Genomic DNA, 17601 nt, shown 5'->3' with positions numbered 1-17601 from the left:
TCATACTGTAAAATTAAAAAGGCTGTCTATTTCTCACTAGAAATACCATCTCTATAGAGAGGAGAGAGCTTTTATCAACACTTACAGTACCTCCAGCGTAAACTTAAAGAGGAACTCCAGTGAAAATAATGTAATAAAAAAAGTGCTTCATTTTTACAATAATTACCGTATGTATAAATGATTTAGTCAGTGTTTGCCCATTGTAAAATCTTTGCTCTCCCTGATTTACATTCTGACATTTATCACATGGTGACATTTTTACTGCTGACAGGTGATGTCAGTGGAAGGAGATGCGACTTGCTTTTTTGGCAATTGGAAATAGCTGTAAACAGCTGTTATTTCCCACAATGCAACAAGGCTCCCACAGTGGGATGTCAGAACCATGGTCCTGACATCACACTGTGGGAGGGCTTTCACCATAATATCAGCCATACAGAGCCCCCTGATAATCCATTTGTGAAAAGGAATAGATTTCTCATGGGAAAGACGGTATCAGCTACTGATTGGGATGAAGTTAAATTCTTGGTTACGGTTTCTCTTTAAGTACAAGTAATCCTCCCCTTATAATTTCCTAGTGTAGGTCCAGCAAATGAACGGCAATATAAATCAGCTGTTGGTCTGGAGGTGACCATGATTGGTAAACCCCGCCCCCTTTAAAAAACCCACCAAGGCGGATTTTCCCCTAGTCTGCCGTGTAGTCTGGAGCTCTGTGGCCACCCCCACTGTGTTTCTGCATCCCACCCCCAGCTTGGCAACCGTGGCCTGATATGTGGCCGCCAATCTGGGGGAGGGTCACGGCAACACAGTGGGGGTGGCCACAGAGCTCCAAACTTAAATGAAGAGGCTTCGGGTTTGCAACAGGGGCAGAGTTTGCCAATCATGGTCATTCCCCAATGAACAGCTGAATTATAGTGCCGTTATAAAGGGAAGATTAATTGCTTTTATTTAGATCCCAAATTACATTGGAGGTACGCTTTAAAGTGGTCTGAAACTCTGACATAACATTCAATAAAAATGTGTTTTCCGACTTGTTATTACTCATACAGTTATTTGCTTTTGTGCATAAGTACGGGCAGCACGGTGGCGTAGTGGTTAGCTCTCTCGCCTTGCAGCGCTGGGTCCCTGGTTCGAATCCCAGCCAGGGCACTATCTGCAAAGAGTTTGTATGTTCTCTCCGTGTCTGCGTGGGTTTCCTCCGGGTACTCCGGTTTCCTCCCACATTCCAAAAACATACGGATAAGTTAATTGGCTCCCCCTAAAAATTGGCCCTAGACTACAGTACTTACACTACATAATATAGACATATGGCAATGGTAGGGATTAGATTGTGAGCTCCTTTGAGGGACAGTTAGTGACAAGACTATATATATATATATATATATATATATATATATATATACACTGTACAGCGCTGCGTAATATGTCGGCGCTATATAAATACTAAATAATAATAATAAATAATAAGTAATACTGTCTGTTTACAAATGACAAGTTTCCAAAGTGTCGTTTATCTTGCCCTGAAACCTGCCATTGCATTTTTAAAACTGCTTTTTATTATATATTAACATCTTCTAATTAGCTGTTCTGAGCTGTTTGTGTGCTTGAAGCACAGAGAGCTTCACAGAGAGCTCCTTTTCACTTGTTACACTGTGTTTACACACATGTATCAACATTGGAATGCAAACAAAGATACCGTTATCTCCCGTTTGGATGCGGATTTGAAGCTGAATAGCAGGACAAAGTGCTTTATTTAACCATTTCGGTGATGTTCTGCTAAAAAAAAAAATCTGGGATAGTAGCTTTCAAGCTGTGAGGAATGTTTTAGAGCAAAGTAGAAATGCTGACTTTCAGATCACTTTAACAGTGCCATACAATACAGTTTTAACATCTTTACTCAGACATTTAAAGGGAACCTGAAGTGAGAGGAATATGGAGGCTGACATTTACTTCCCTCATTAACAATGCTAGTTGCCTGGCTGTCATGCTGATCATTTGGCTTTGGCTTGGTTGTTTAGTTGCAGCAAGCATGCAGCTATTGGAGTCAGACCAGAGTCAAAGCATCTGATGTGCATGCTCATTCTGGGCCAGTGACTCAAAGTATTGGAGTATCAGCACAAAAGTCAGACAACTGCAATTGTAGAATGAAGATGACAGCATCCATATTTCCCTCACTTTAGGTTTCCTTTAAACAGTTCACACATTAAGCCTTTAAACTTGAAGAGCAGGCATTTCATTAACCTCATCTGAACTGATGAAGCCACTTGGTTAGTGATTACATATTTTCAGGAGTACAAAAATAAATGTTGATTGATGAAAAAGTTTTACTTTACTTACTATAGCATGGATACTGTACATTTGATACCGGAGCTGGTCAGTTTTGCGTGAATGCCCAATAATCAGAATACTGGTAATGTATTTACTGATAGTCTGGCATTTCAGGTTTGTAACATTGGTTTCATGAGTGTTTTGGTGCATGATCCCCCATCGATCACCTAACCGTAACCAATCTCCTTATTGCTAAATCCCCTTCCTGATGCCTAACCCAAACCTTTCCCCCCTTAATGTTAAATATGTTCTGATACCTACCCCTAACCTAGCCCCTTAAGTTTAACCCCTCTTTAATTCCTGAGCATATCCTCTTGCCCCTAACATTTACCTTTAAATGTCACCTGACTATGACAACCCTCCTAACGTAAACCTCTTTCTGATGCTAACCCCAACCTTCTAACCCTAATAACTAAAACTGATCTCTTCCTACCAGATTCCCTAACCGTAACCCTCCTGTTCAAAATTAAAACGAAGATCATGGCATTAAGACCTTTTATCTCCTGGCATATAAGGGGGTAAAGAAATGGAATCAGTATCAGACTTTGTGTTCTTGGGCTCAAAGATCACTGCAGATAGAGAATGCAGCCATGAAATTAAGATGTTTACTCCTTGAAAGGAAAGCAATGACAAATTTGGACAGTGTATTAAAGGAATACTTCAGTGAAAATACAAATGATGTTAACTTACCTGGGGCTTCTTCCAGCCCCCTGGACTTGTCCTGTGCTCACGACGTCCTCCGGCCAGCAGAGGAGACCCCCGCAAAGCTGGCCTGTCGCCGAGAGTCGGCGGCTGCTGTGCATGCGTGGCCCAGAGCCGTGCGCACCCTGATCGCGCTCACCTAGTAGTTATACCTCTGCAGGGCAGTTTCTAGGCTAAATTGCACCCAGGGCGAGGATGTAAAAATTGCGCCCCCTTCCCCCCCACCCCTGTGGACTTGCAAACCCTTACTCTTTAGGGACAGTCACACAGCCACAGGTCACAAGTAGATCTGCCTACTTACTAGTGACCAGCAGCTCATCCGGGAGGAAGCGGGGACCAGGAAAACACACAGGTAAACAGAGCCCGGAAAGCTGACTCCTCCATGGACGCCGCACACTGACAACCTGCAGGACATCAGGTGTCATCACGCCGCGGTGACGTGATGATGACTTGACATTGGCTGCACCGTACGTCACCAACTCCCCAGTGGTTATGTTTTTCTGCCTGCGCCCCCCTTCTTCTACTTGCTGGTCTGCGCTCAGGGCGGTCGCCCTGCCCGCACTGCCCAAGAAACGGCCCTGTACCTCTGCTTCCACACATAGTTGTAGTTGTTTTATCCTGTATTCATCCCTCAACTGTACAGTATGCAAATAAATTACAGCTGGCACAGATGTTCTTCTCAAATGTAAAAGGAATAAATAATGTTTTGCCCTGATTAGCAAAAAGTGACAGAAAGTGCCATAACTAGCAAATCACATAATAAACTCCTGATTAAGCAGTATGCATCAGAGCCACCTTGATATAAGTTCTTAATCTGCAATCAGAGGAAGTTCATTCACATGCTAAAAAGATGGCTTCATTTCCATGCTGCATCTATTTACATATAAGATGACTTTAATAGAGTAAAATATTAAAGCTTTAAATTCTCATTTATGTAGCCAGGAAGAATCTCTAGGACATATCAAAACTGATGGGGCAAGCTAATAAGTTTGGAACGAAACATCACAAATCTGTGTACCTCTGTCCCAAATCTGAATGACAACACCTACGTATTTTAGTCTACGGCTTCTGTAAAGAAACGTGACATCTGCTATATAGCTAAAGGTGGCCACTAACGGTCCAATTTCTAGCGAAAAATCATTCGAGCGATCAGAAATTCTGATCGGATTGGTTGTAAATAATCTCCATTGGTGGACACAATCGATTATGAACGAGTGAAAAAAAAATGTTGTCCGAATGAATTTTCGTCGAACCAAAATTCGGATTTTCTTGTTGATTGTGATAGATAGGAAGCAAAGATTGGTTTGTTGATGTGTAGTGAACGACGTATTACAATATCTAACTTCCGATCAGAATTTCTGATTGCTCGAACGATTTTTCGATAGAAATTGGACAGTTAGTGGCCACCTTTAGTGGCCAGCTTTAGTGAATGGTAGAGAATCACATCAAAGTCTCCATTGATGCTGCCATCCTGCTCATCAAGCTGATTCTTTTTAAGTGCACCTAAAGGTGGCCACACACGATACAATAAAATGATCCGATTTTACAGTAATCCGATAAAAACGATCGTATCTCTTGAAAAAATCTAAAGCTTTTTTTCATTCGACTGAAAAATCTGATCGGATTTCCAGTTTGTTTTCGATTTTAATCGATCCGGAATGCCAGATATATCTCTTCAATTTCTACTAAAGATTGTATGGTGTGTGTTGGATTGTTAATTTATTAATATACACACCTTAGCAATTTTCTCTGAGTTTCCAATCATTTTTATCATAATTGAGGAACAAATTGAACATAGGTGTGTGGTACATTGGACATATCTTTGAAATGTTACAATCGATCAGAAAAATTTATTGCAATTCTTATATTGAACAGATATTTAAAAAATTGTATGGTGTGTGGCCACCTTTAGCGTTGAGACCTATCTTTATGAAAGCAAGTTTGTAAAATCTGCAATACCTCACTGGGATAGCCTCTAGTAGATGTGAGAACGTCACTGATTCCCATAGTGCAAAGCGAGACTAGGAGAGAGAAAAGGTAGCGGCTCTGCCTCTGACACAGGAGACCTAGGTTCAATGCTCGGCTCCTCCTATTCAGTAAGCCAGCACCTATTCAGTAAGGAGTCCTTGGGCTAGACTCCCTAACACTGCTACTGCCTACTGAGCGGGCCCTTGTGGCTGCAGCTCAAGCGCTATGAGTCCGCCAGGAGAAAAGTGCAATATAAATGTTATTTGTTTTGTCTTGTCTTTCTTCATGGGAGCTGAGCTAACAGCAGGAAGTGAAAAGAAAAAAAAAAAAAAAAACAGCTACCAAAATATTATAACTTGGGGCGTTAATGTGAACATTCATTTTTAGATTTCTGTCCAGAGGCATGTTTTAATTAACTATGAAAGTGCTACGTAAATGGCAATGTAATATGGGCACTTGCCTTGGGCCTGGTGAATGATGCATGAAACACTGCCACCAAGTGGGCACAAGGCAAATCTCTGTGACTGGAGCTCTTACAGTATGACATTCAATTCACTTTGTAACTTTCTCCTTCAGTAGTTCATTACCACATTTTCTTCCCTTTTTCTTGCTTAAAGGGACACTTAAGCCAGGAATGAAAAAAATCAGTTTTACTTTCCTGGGAATTCTACCAAGGCTCCTTCAGCCCCCGCAGTCACTCACGGAGCCTCCAATCCCCTGCAGCCAGGGCCGGCCCTAGACTTTTTGCCGCCTGAGGCAAGATTCGAAAAAATCGCCCCCCCCCCCCCCCCGTGGGGTGGGGAGTGCCGAGCTGGAGGGGTAGCTAGCAGAAAGGGGGTATTGGGCCTAGCGTCGGGGAGGGGGGTCGGACTCCCCCCTCCCTCGCCTGGGTCCCCCGATCTGCGCTCCTCCTCCAGCGTCAAGTACCAGGCAGCCAGCGTGCATATCATTAAGAGGCAGCGGGCGGGGGAATCACTCACCTCTTCCGCGTTCCATCGTGCGCTCCACTGATGTCACTTCCTGCAAGGCCGTCCACTTACAATACAGTGGGCGGCGTTGCCGGAAGTGACGTCAGTGGAGCACGCGATGGAACGCGGAAGAGGTGAGTGATTCTCCCGCCCGTTGCCTCTTCGTCATATGCACGCTGGCTGCCTGGTACTTTACGCTGGAGGAGGAGCGCAGATCGGGGGACCCAGGCGAGGGAGGGGGTGGTCCGATCCCCCTCCCCGCCGCTAGGCCCAATACCCCCTTTCTGCCCGCTACCCCTCCAGCTCGGCGGGCGGCCCCAGCATCCATGCAGAGGCGGGTGCCGCCCCCCCCCCAGATTTGCCGCCTGAGGCAAATGTTTCACCCCGCCTCATGAGCGGGCCGGCCCTGCCTGCAGCCATCTAGTTTCGTTTTTGCTGACAGGCCCGACAGGCCTGGCCACACGTATTTTTCTTCACGCTCCCATCCGCAATAGCATCCTGCGCAGGACGCTATTGAGGACGGGAATATGAAGAAGGATACGCATGGCCAGGCCTGCGCAGGCGCAGAAAGCCCTCCGACTCCCTGTCAGGGCCTGTCAGCGAAAATGGAACTAGCTGGAGGCGGGGGACTTTAGGCTCCATGAGTGACTGCGAGGGCACGGGATGGCTGCAGGGGGCTGGTAGAAGCCCCAAGCAAGTAAAAACAATTTTGTATTCCTGGCTTAAGTGTCCCTTTAAGTAACAGACAGGCAATATTTATAATTTGCAACAATTGTTGCTAATCATTCCAAACAACATTATTAAAAATGATTGATGTACATACATGCAGAGCTTGACGATAGCTGAATAACTTATACTGTTGTCTGGAGACGGAACAACGAGCAGACAAGCGACCCGCACAATACAAGGCTATGGCAAACACAATAAATGTTCATTTCTCCATGTTGACGCACACTATGTCATTTGATGAAATGGCATGTTGAAGTACTTATACATGCACAATTGTGGAGCAAATCGTATATGATGTAAATTTGCACTTTTTTAGTCCTCAAACTTCCTCTGTGTGCATTACATCGCATTCCACTGCAAATGTTTTGTGCACGTTATAACACTGTCCCAGGGTGAAACTAGCCTCACTCTTTCTACCTGATTTACATAGCGCTATTAATATTGCCAGGCACACACAGAACATGGCAATATTACAGGTACTAACAGCAGCAGAGTACCGCGCATTTCCCAATTAGCGCCAGTTACTGTACATAAGTAATGTGAGTGTTGCTATGGTAATGCGCATTACACAAGTGGTATAACATATGTTACCGCAGCAACGTCCATATTACCGCAGGTCATGCTAACTGCACAACGCACTTTACTCTGCTGCTATTAGTATCGGTAATATTGCCATGTGCTATCTGGGCACAGCAATATTAACAGTGCTGCGTGAATTAACCCCTAACTTTATTAGTCTCACTACTCCATCCCTTTTACACTCCATAATTTTTTCTGCTACCCCGTCATTAATTTTCTCATCCAGGTGAAATCTGTGGACATGGAGGATTTGGAGACTTCTGCCAGAAGTATTATGCCTAGGTCCCTTTTTGGTCTTGAACTGGCTCTGGATTATCCATACCTCTAGTTACTTTGTGCCGTTATGGACATTTAAACATTGCCTGATCTAACCAGAAACTATCATCTTACCTCATACAGCGAACCAAACAAGCAGCAATCTCACTAGGCAATTTTGGGCCAACTCCCTAAAGAAAAGCATGTGATATGCAATCTTTTAGTCCTCGTTTCCACAGCTGGCTTAATTGCTTGCTTGTTTGGCGGTTCAGGTCCTGGCTGCCGGCCACAAGCTCCATTTGGCTGTAATTATGTGCAGATGAATGGCAGCATTTGGTAACACCACACGTGTCACGCTTGATATGTGGTGGCGTTACCCAGCAACAAGTTGCGTAGGAGGATGGCAAGCACCTGGCCAACGCTAGTAAGTGCCCAGCTGGTGAATGGGAGCAGCTGACAGGCGGTGAATTCCCTGCCTTCAGCTGCCCATATAAAAAAGGCCTTCAACTGATTTGAAGTTAGATTTAATAAGCATCTAAGGGAAAATGTAAAAACAAAGGCATCCTTAATTGGTATTTAAAGAAAATATTGACTTAGGGGTTGTTCACACTGAGCGATTGCGCTCAGCATGCCAATTGCCAGCAATCGGCATAGCGCTAGTACAATGGCGCCCTATGTGGGTGTTTTTAAAGGGAACCTAAACTGAGAGGGATATGGATGTTTCATTCTAAACAATACCAGTTGCCTGGCAGTCCTGCTGATCTCTTTAGCTGCAGTAGAGGCTGAATCACAGACCTGAAACAAGCCTGCAGCTAATCCAGTCTGGCTTCAGTCAGAGCACCTGATCTGCATGCTTGTTCAAGGGCTGTGGCTGGAAGTATTAGAGAGAAGGGTCAGCAGGAGAGTCAGGCAACTGGTATTATTTTAAAAGGAAAAATCCATATCCTTCTCAGTTTAGGTTCCCTTTAATGCAGCTTTTCGATTTCGAGAAAATCAAAAATGTGCTGCTAGTACCATTTTTAAATCGGCTTTTCTTAAAGGAATGTGAAACAAGCGCATTCCTTTAAAAGTCTTTCTGAAAATCTTGTTTTGTAGTGTGAACTAGGCCTAAATATAGATCAGACATGCTTGTTCTTTTCCTCATTGATGCCGATGTAGTGTGTAAAGCTAGTGGCTGGTGAGGTGTGATATGGCATTAGAGAAGATTTCTACGCCAGTGTAATGTCTACTGGTGCAAGATAGTAGACCAGATAGACAATTAACATCCAAAACATATTGAATGATCACCCCATCCATCACTAAATTAACAATGTATGTCTAGGTTAAGTTTGATAGTTAGGCTGCCTTTACACTATGCATGTAACTGAGCATGCCATATAACATAATATAAGCATGGTTACATCTCTATGTTGTAATGGACCACGTTATCCAAACTCCCCTCTGCATTGCATTTATGGATAGCAGAGCACATAACATAGCAATTCCTCATGGTATGAAAATAACATGCACGTTATAGCGTGCAGAATGCATTGTGTTATGTCCACGTTGTAGTGCAGAAGTTACGCAACACACACACCAAGACCTGAGCCAGAGGCAACCAGACTGCACATCAGTTGAATAAACTGTTCCCCATGAACCTCATCCTGCATGTGTTGAGAAGTTTGTTCAGTCAGAGTGCCTTATACATGGCCAGCATATATGAGGTGAGGTATTGCAATTTAGCTATAGTCATTGTTTGCCGGTGAAAACTGAACACATAACCAGAATGTCAGCATTACCAATTAGGTATATTGAGGGAAGGTGGAGAGAAATTAGATAAAAAGCAAGTAAGATTTCATTGAGAAACTGCTTAGTGTGAATGACATTGAATTGTCACCTTCTGTACCACATTACTCTTCTGTTTTGTATATAACGCGCTAAACTGTTAAACTGTTTTTAAACAAGGTGATGTGTAAAGAGGCTGATTAATTTCACACACATTCATCAAGAGAAGCAAAAGTACCATCCCAAATGAATCTAATACAAGAGTGTCTCAGCTTGGGCAGGACGGAGAAGGGGGGGAGGTTCATATGGAGCAGGACAAAGTGGTGGGTCAACCAATCGCTACTAATTGATTGATCAATTTCCAATCAGAGTGTGATCGACTGCTAGCCATACTGGCCTGTTATTACCCCATCCATGGTTAGCTTCAGATGCATGTCCCACATAATAATCTTTTGTGACCGTTTTGGGTGACAATTTAAAGAGGATCTTTAATCAAGTATCAAACTTTATTCCAATCAGTTGCTGATACCCCCTTTCCCACAAAAAAACCTTTACCTTTTCTTGAATAGATCATCAGGCGGTCTGTATGGCTGATATTGTGGTGAAACCCCTCCCACAGTGTGATGTCATGATCATGGTCCTGACAGTTTGCTGTCTTTGAACCTCTTTGCATTGTGGGAAATAACAGCTTTTTCCAACTGCCAAGCAAACAGTATCTCCCTCTGTGCTTAGAACTCTCAGTAACAAACATTCTGTACAGATCACCTGGAAGAACTAAAGATGTCACTGTAACGATTGGTGTCAGCACGCAGAGATAATCTGATTATTGGTGATCTGCAGTATCACCAAGAATGCAGATATATACCTGATTATTGATGATCTGCAGAATCACCGATAATACAGATATATTGCTAACCTCTGGACACCTACAGGTATGTGAGTGTTTGGTGTAACAGTAGTACTTTGAGTGATGCACCTGCAGAGCAGGTGATAATAGGCAGTAAAGGAAAACTGCTCTTGAGGGCACAGGAACCTTCCAGCAGCCTGAAACTCCCCAAGGGGTGGAGTCAGGCTGGAGGTAGGAAGGACCAGAGAATGAGTGACACCTGAAGGTGGATGTCACTATCTGATCTGGAGACTATCTCTTAAGGGGAGTGATAGCTCTCGAGGTCGGGCACGCCAGGTCGGCAACACACGGACAGATAAAGTACAAAAGACAGAAGGCTGATTCGGTATCCAAGGCAAGCAGGGTCTGGCAACGGAATATCAGATATGCGAGGTACCGAATCAGAGATCAGAGGGATAGTCAGGAAAGCAGTAAGTCATAACAGATATCAGCAATGCCTAGTCTGGGTGTGAGGTCCTTGGTCTCTACACCCTGGAACTAGTCTGATGAATAACAGATTGATAACACAAGTTCCCTAGTCTGGGTGTGAGGTCCGTGGTCTCTACAACCTGGAACTAGTCTGAAGTATAACAGATTGATAACGCAAGTTCCCTAGTCTGGGTGTGAGGTCCGTGGTCTCTACACCCTGGAACTAGTCTGAAGTATAACAGATAGATAACACAAGTTCCCTAGTCTGGGTGTGAGGTCCGTGGTCTCTACACCCTGGAACTTGTCTAAGCATAAACAGAATAACAGTACAAGTAATCTGGCTCAGTGTGAATTCCCAGGTCCACCTGGTTCAAACACACTGTTGGATCTGACTAAGGTCTGAGTGCTTCCACGTAGTGTTCGCAACGGCAGACAACTTGAGACTGGCTAGCAGTAACTATATATGGAGTAGTGCTCTCCGGCACCACCCCTAATTGATCAACCAATAGTAAGCTGCTCTGGAGTCAGCTGATCGGCGTGATCAGCTGACCTCTCCTTGCCCGGTATAAGAGTTCTGCCTCTCAGCGCGCGTATTCCTAAGCCTGTGTGCACTAACAGACTCAGCCACACCATAAACACGCTGCCGCGTGCAAACCGCCGCGCTGGACGCGGAACTAGCCGCCTTACTGTTGTTACATGCGGCGGCTTTTCCGCGTTCTGCCCTGTTACCAGACGCACGTTTCCGCGTGCAAACCGCCGCATTGGACGCGGAATCAGCCGCCTCCTCAGCAGCACACGCAGCTTTTCCGCGTTCTCTCACAGTCACCAGTAATACATTTCAGAATGTACATCAAGGAGAGGAAAAATGTTTCAATGGGCAAGCACTGACTAAATAATCTATAAATATTGTAAAAAATAAGTTATGTTATTCATGGGTATTTTACTACAGTTCCTCTTTGACAATAATCAATTAACAAAAGTGTTTACTTCTGGTCCCTTACATTTTAGTACTGTATAGATAGAAAAGGAGTTAAGAGCTATACAATCTTTGATTTGGGGACCCCTAATAAGAAACTCCAATTATAAAACACTTTCCCTGCAGAAAATAGCTTCTGAGAGCAAGAAAGAGATAAAAAGGGGAATTTCTTATCAGTGACGGTCACATTGTAGTCACTTCCTGTCTGAGTCAGGACTGAGTCAGCCACATACATACCTGATATTTAACTCTTTCAGGCAGAGAAAGAAAAAAAGGAACACAGCATAGTTATTTGTGTGCTAAGCACTGTACATACACTTGTCTATCTTATCATGTCACATGTCACTTCGGGTATCCTTTAAATTGGAGATGCATCTCAAAAGTGGACCAAAAGGGTTTGAGAAATCCTCTCCTCCATTCTACATTGGTGTTCTATTCTTGGCAATAAATATACCAGTAAAGACGTCTCTCAGATTTGTATTGATGTCTGTGTCTTACAAGGTAGATTAGTGTCTAGGCATTGATCATATAATCTGAGAAGGAGAGTATTTCACATATTTGTGTAACATTATCCTGTGTGCACCCAGAGTATATTTGTTACAAGAATGTCTTTCAGTCCACTTCATCATATTACTGTTGCAATCATGACGTGTACCTGAAAGTAGACAGCAACATTATTATGTCAATAGTCATCTTTTAGTCAATGCTATCAAGCCACAAATCCCAGCTTTGCCATCAAGGCAAGTGTTTATACTAGGATCCCTTTATTGTAGGCTGCGGCATGCATAATATTTATGAGAAGGAACATTTGTTACAGGATGTGAAGGGGAGATTACTCTGGTCAGCTAATCGTGGCTTGCTTGTAAACAGGCGTCCAGGCAGCAGGAATGCAGCGAGTGTGCAGTTTTACCTTGCCTGGTTAAACAGTATACCAAAATCACATGCTACAGGAAAAATGATGAGGCCTCAGTATTGTGGCATTGCATTGCTGTTTCCTTATGACACTTGCCAGATACATCTGACATGAAAAGCTGCGGGTAAGAATCTAGATTTCCATGGTATTCCTCCTAGCATTCATAGTAGGCATATCTCTATATATAATTTCCAAGTGTCCCGGTGTCAGTGTTTTTTTGGCACTGCGCATGTGCAGGGACAGACGCAGAGACACTGCCGAGAGCCGGAGGAGGACGGAGCCAGAAGGGGCAGGTGTGTGTGCAAGTGACGTGCGTGCACGGCGGACGCGCACATGCGCACGGCGGATTAGTGACAGACCTAGCTGTTTTTAAACAGGCTAAGGTCACTAATGTTTTATATTTCATTACTTGCGTGCCGTACATGACATTACAAAGCAACGTGTATAGCTTGAGGGCAATGCTGGATGCAGCCTGTAGGAGGCAAGTGTCTGAAATGCACAAATGTGCCTAGTAACAGGCTGTAGATTGTGAATGTTTTATCCTTGGGCGTAAAAGTGCTTCCGGTGTTTGGGTAGCTTTGGGCATTATCCCTCGCGGCTTTTAAATGCTTTTGTACATTTTGTACAAGGTGACTTATGAGGAAAACAGTGAGAATCAAGTGACCTGCAAAAACTTGAGGTATACACTCTAACTATATTCAACTGCAGCAGAATTATATAATTTATATTATGTTTTTACCCCCTCTCAGAAATGCCACTATTATAACGTACAGTTCCTTACGTGTAAGGGTGTGTACACACATCCAATTTTGATTAGACAATGGTTGGACAACACTCCCATGAAACATAAGAGCTTTTACAGCGTTCAAAAACTGTAGGCACTCATTTTACATTGAAGTCGTAAAATTGCTTAAAGGAACACGATCGATTAACATGTTTTTTTTTTTTCCCATTGAGATAGGAAATGTTTGGGAAGTGCTGCTAAGTACAGGTGTATACATCTGAATCCTTATCTCTTTGTTTACTGTTATCTAATTCCTTTCTCGTTTTTCTGATGGCAGTCTGCTGTAAGTCTGATGGTAGAACGAGCCATAAGGGGAGGGGGGAATTCCCTCACAGAGTTATTATTCTCATGCAGTTTACACTCCATCCCTAGAGACAATAGCAGTACCCATATTGTGTTAGAATACTTTTCAACTACTTGGGATCATTACTGATAAAAGGCACTAATAAAATTGCTACATAAGAAGTACCTTGGTACATTCACACTATGCGTGTTGTAGTTGTATGACATGTTTAAACCTTGAGTTGTAATGGACCACCTTAACCTCTAGACGACCAGCTAACGCCGATCGGCGTAAACTGGTTGTCTGCGGGTTTCCATGGAAACGGCCGTTCGAGTGGCCGTTCCATGTCAGTTCACGGAGGGTGTCTCCGTGAACTGCCTGTGAGCCTCCGATCGCGGCTTGCAGGCGAAATGTAAACACGCGGGGAAGGAATCCCCGGTGTTTACACTGTACGGCGCTGCTGAGATCGTCGATCCCCGGCCTCTGATAGGCCGGGGATCGCCGCCGTCTGATAGGCTGAAGCCTATCAGAGGCGGTACAGGACGTATCGTCGTCCTGTACCGCCCACAGAGCCAGGGAGAGGGAGGGAAGGAGAGGGAGGGGGGAATAGCGCTGCGGAGGGGGGCTTTGGCACAGCAGAGCGGCGGCGATCAGACCCCCCCAGCAGGACATCCCCCTAGTGGGGAAAAAAGGGGGGGAAGTCTGATCACCCTGCCTGCAATACGATCTGTGCTGGGGGCTGAAGAGCCCACCCAGCACAGATCAATGGGAAATCACTTGGTCGGCAAGTGGTTAATTAAATGCACTGTACGCAACCATATCAAAATTAACATTCACCTAAAAATGTGCAGAATGCACTTTTTTAATTATATTCGCATTGTAGATTAAATTTACCTAAGGGTAGATAGAAAAACAGCACTGATGCCAGGCAGTAAATATGACCATTTTTGTGAGGGACCTCCCAGGCTCAGGGAGTTGCAGGGGGGCACATAGTTAATAGAAATGTGGGTTAATGTATTACAGGTGTGGCTTAACATATTAAGGTTATAACACATAAATATTTCTATATTTGTGATTTTGTTATTTACTAGAATGGATTTTCTATCTGGGAAACCAACACATGGCCGAAAGAATGGAAACGGTCAGTTTTTATTCCATTGCCAAAGAAGGGAGATTCTAAAGATTGCTCTAATTACCGCACAATTGCCCTCATTCCTTACATGAGCAAAGTGCTTTTTAAGATCATACATCAACGCCTCAATCCAGTCATTGACAGAGAGTTACCTGATGATCAGGCAGGTTTTAGAAGAGGTTGTGGCATTCGCAATCATATTGCGAATCTTCGATGGATCTTGGAGAAATCCCACAAATATCAGAAGAATGTCTATATGTGCTTTATCGACTATAAAAAAGCCTTTGATTGTGTCGAACACGATAAGCTGTGGAAAGCCTTAGGTGAACTGGGCGTGCCAACTCATCTGGTTAAGCTGATAAGATCACTATATAACGGCCAAGAAGCCACAGTACGAACACCCTATGGAGACACGGATTGGTTAAAAATTGGTAAAGGTGTGAGGCAAGGTTGTATCCTATCCCCCTTCCTGTTTAACCTTTACGCCAAAGTGATGATGAGAAAATTGGATCTCAAGGAAAAAGAAATTGGCGGACAAAACATCAGTAACCTTCGGTATGCTGATGACACAACTCTTCTCTCAGAAATGGCGGATGGTCTGCAGCATCTGATTAATCGAATCAAAGGTGAAAGTGCAAAGTTTGGCCTCCACCTGAATATCAAAAAGACCAAGATCATGACAACAGTAGATGACGGCAATATCAAGATAGCAGTTGACAATGAAAAGATTGAGTGTGTGCAGGAATTCACCTTCCTCGGCTCTCAGATCGATCGAAATGGTGATTGTAGTCATGAAATAAAACGTCGGATAACCCTCGGCAGAAACGTGATGATAAGTATGGAAAAGCAAAGACATTAACATTACTACCAAATGTAGACTGGTTCATGCCATTGTTTTCCCCATAACCACATATGGCTGCGAAAGTTGGACCCTAAGAAAAGCAGATAGAAGAAAAATCAACTCCTTAGAGTTGTGGTGCTGGCGACGGTTGCTTCGCATTTCATGGACAGCAAGAATGACAAACAAAGAAGTATTGGAACGTATAAGACCAGACATGTCACTGGAAGGCAAGATCACCAGATTCACATATTTCGGCCACATGATGCGATCATATTCCTTAGAGAAAGACCTAATGCTAGGACTGATCAGTGGCAAAAGGCAACAAGGCCACCAGAGAACGCGTTGGCTTGACACCATCAAAGCTGACACAGGATTGAGCTTAAGGCAACTGGCAGAAATGGTACAAGATCGGACAGCATGGAGTGAGTTAACCCGTAGAATCGCCAAGAGTCGGACACGACTGAATGGATAACATCATCCTCATCATCAGAATGGATTTTAATACCTGTAGTATATATTTTCTTCATCAGGAAAATAACTCACAAATGAAAAAGTGATTACAGTATTTGTTTACAGCACCACCTGCTGGTGTTACTGGCAAACAGTAAGTACAGTACAAGAAAAGTATCAGGGCTGGGACCCACAGGAGCTGTTTCAGTCGCACTAGGCTAATGTACTTCAATGGAGGTGATTCCACAGGAGCGATTGCAATTTTCCCAAATCGTAATTGCGGGTCATGCAGCATTTGTGGAGCGATTGCGCTCCAATACAAAGTGTAGGATCACTTTGCAATCGCTGTATAAAAGCGAATTTGCAGCAATTTTACTACCCAGAACACACACACACAAAAAACATACATTATACAAGCGCTTTTATATCTTGCCAAAAATTCTGCAAAAAACACTAATAAAAAGTATTTCCGGTGGGTTCCAGGCCTCATTTTGCTGAGTGGCACAAAGATAAGTTAGGTCCTCTGAATGTACAATAGGGCCTAGTTATCAGTCACCAAGTCTGGAAACTTTGCTTTAGTTATGTTTCAAACTTCCTTAAAGTAAACCTGTAAGAAAAAAAAGTTCCCCTGGGAGGTACTTACCTCAGGAGAGGGAAGCCTCTGGATCCTTAAGAGGCTTCCCTTGTCCTCCACAGCAGATGAGATTCAGCGCTGGGACCGCCTGAAGATCTCCCCCACCACCACATGACGTCACACTCCATCATCCCTCTGGATTGCAACAGTATGTGTCGTCAGCTACACAGCTGACTCACGTCTGTTCTACCAAGGAAACTATTGAAAATCAATCCAACTGCACGGTTTGTCGATTTACCATCGCTCCTGCCCTGCATCCAATCAACCTAAATCTCCCATCCTGTTTGATCAATACTCTTGATACATTTTTGGTCAAAATTGACCGAAAATTGATCAATTGGACATTTTTGGGGAATCGATTGAATTGATCTGCAGGGAATGGAATGGGAAAGTCGATAAGTGTATGAGCATCTAACAGACTATATAGCGGTAGAAATAACACACACTAGGACTACCCAGAGAGATATAAAATGAAGCAAAAGGAGGAGGTTGTTCATGGTGAGCGGGTCAGCACAAGGCAATAGTTTTGGGGAGGAAAAAAGCACAAATCCGTCCCTGAACACTGCTAATGTCATTTATGTATTTTGCAGATGCTGCACCCAAATGGAGGATGATTCATTAACCTGGACAACATAGCTAATTTCTCATGGTCTATGGAGCACTGATCACAGAAGATAACATTGGAAGACAAGTTTCAGGGAAAATGTTGGCTGATTCCCTACAGTTCTCTGGCGATTAAATTGCTACTTGAATTAAAGTGAAGACAACTAAGTAAATGTAAGGTAAGAAAATGGATTGTTTGAAGGTCTCTTTGCTCACAATTAGAGCCTCATTGTACTGTTTCCCTCTCTTTTGAACTGGGATTTAGATTTATTTTTTTGATCATATTATCCTTTACTTACTGTGTGTATCTTTGGTATCTTTGTTTTTTTGTTTTATTGTGATATTTTGTGTGGGGTTACCAGGTTTTGCCATGTTTTGGG

The 17601-nt window shown here is 43.5% G+C and overlaps 2 protein-coding genes across 6 annotated transcripts in view; one reads left to right on the top strand and one right to left on the bottom strand.

The window, feature by feature from the left end:
- The window catches only part of SNX21 (sorting nexin family member 21), a 368146-nt gene that overhangs the window by 187389 nt on the left and 163156 nt on the right, over nt 1–17601 (top strand). For all 5 annotated transcript variants that reach the window (XM_068263250.1, XM_068263247.1, XM_068263249.1 and 2 more), the window contains one exon: nt 17209–17400. The gene's annotated coding sequence lies outside the window, so the exon portion shown is untranslated. The remainder of the gene's footprint in view (nt 1–17208; nt 17401–17601) is intronic.
- Nucleotides 1–17601, bottom strand: part of TNNC2 (troponin C2, fast skeletal type) — a 49848-nt gene that overhangs the window by 8276 nt on the left and 23971 nt on the right. The window lies entirely within an intron of this gene.

Source organism: Hyperolius riggenbachi, chromosome 12, assembly GCF_040937935.1.
Source record: "Hyperolius riggenbachi isolate aHypRig1 chromosome 12, aHypRig1.pri, whole genome shotgun sequence".
Taxonomy (NCBI): domain Eukaryota; kingdom Metazoa; phylum Chordata; class Amphibia; order Anura; family Hyperoliidae; genus Hyperolius; species Hyperolius riggenbachi.
This window is presented reverse-complemented; position numbering and strand designations above follow the sequence as displayed.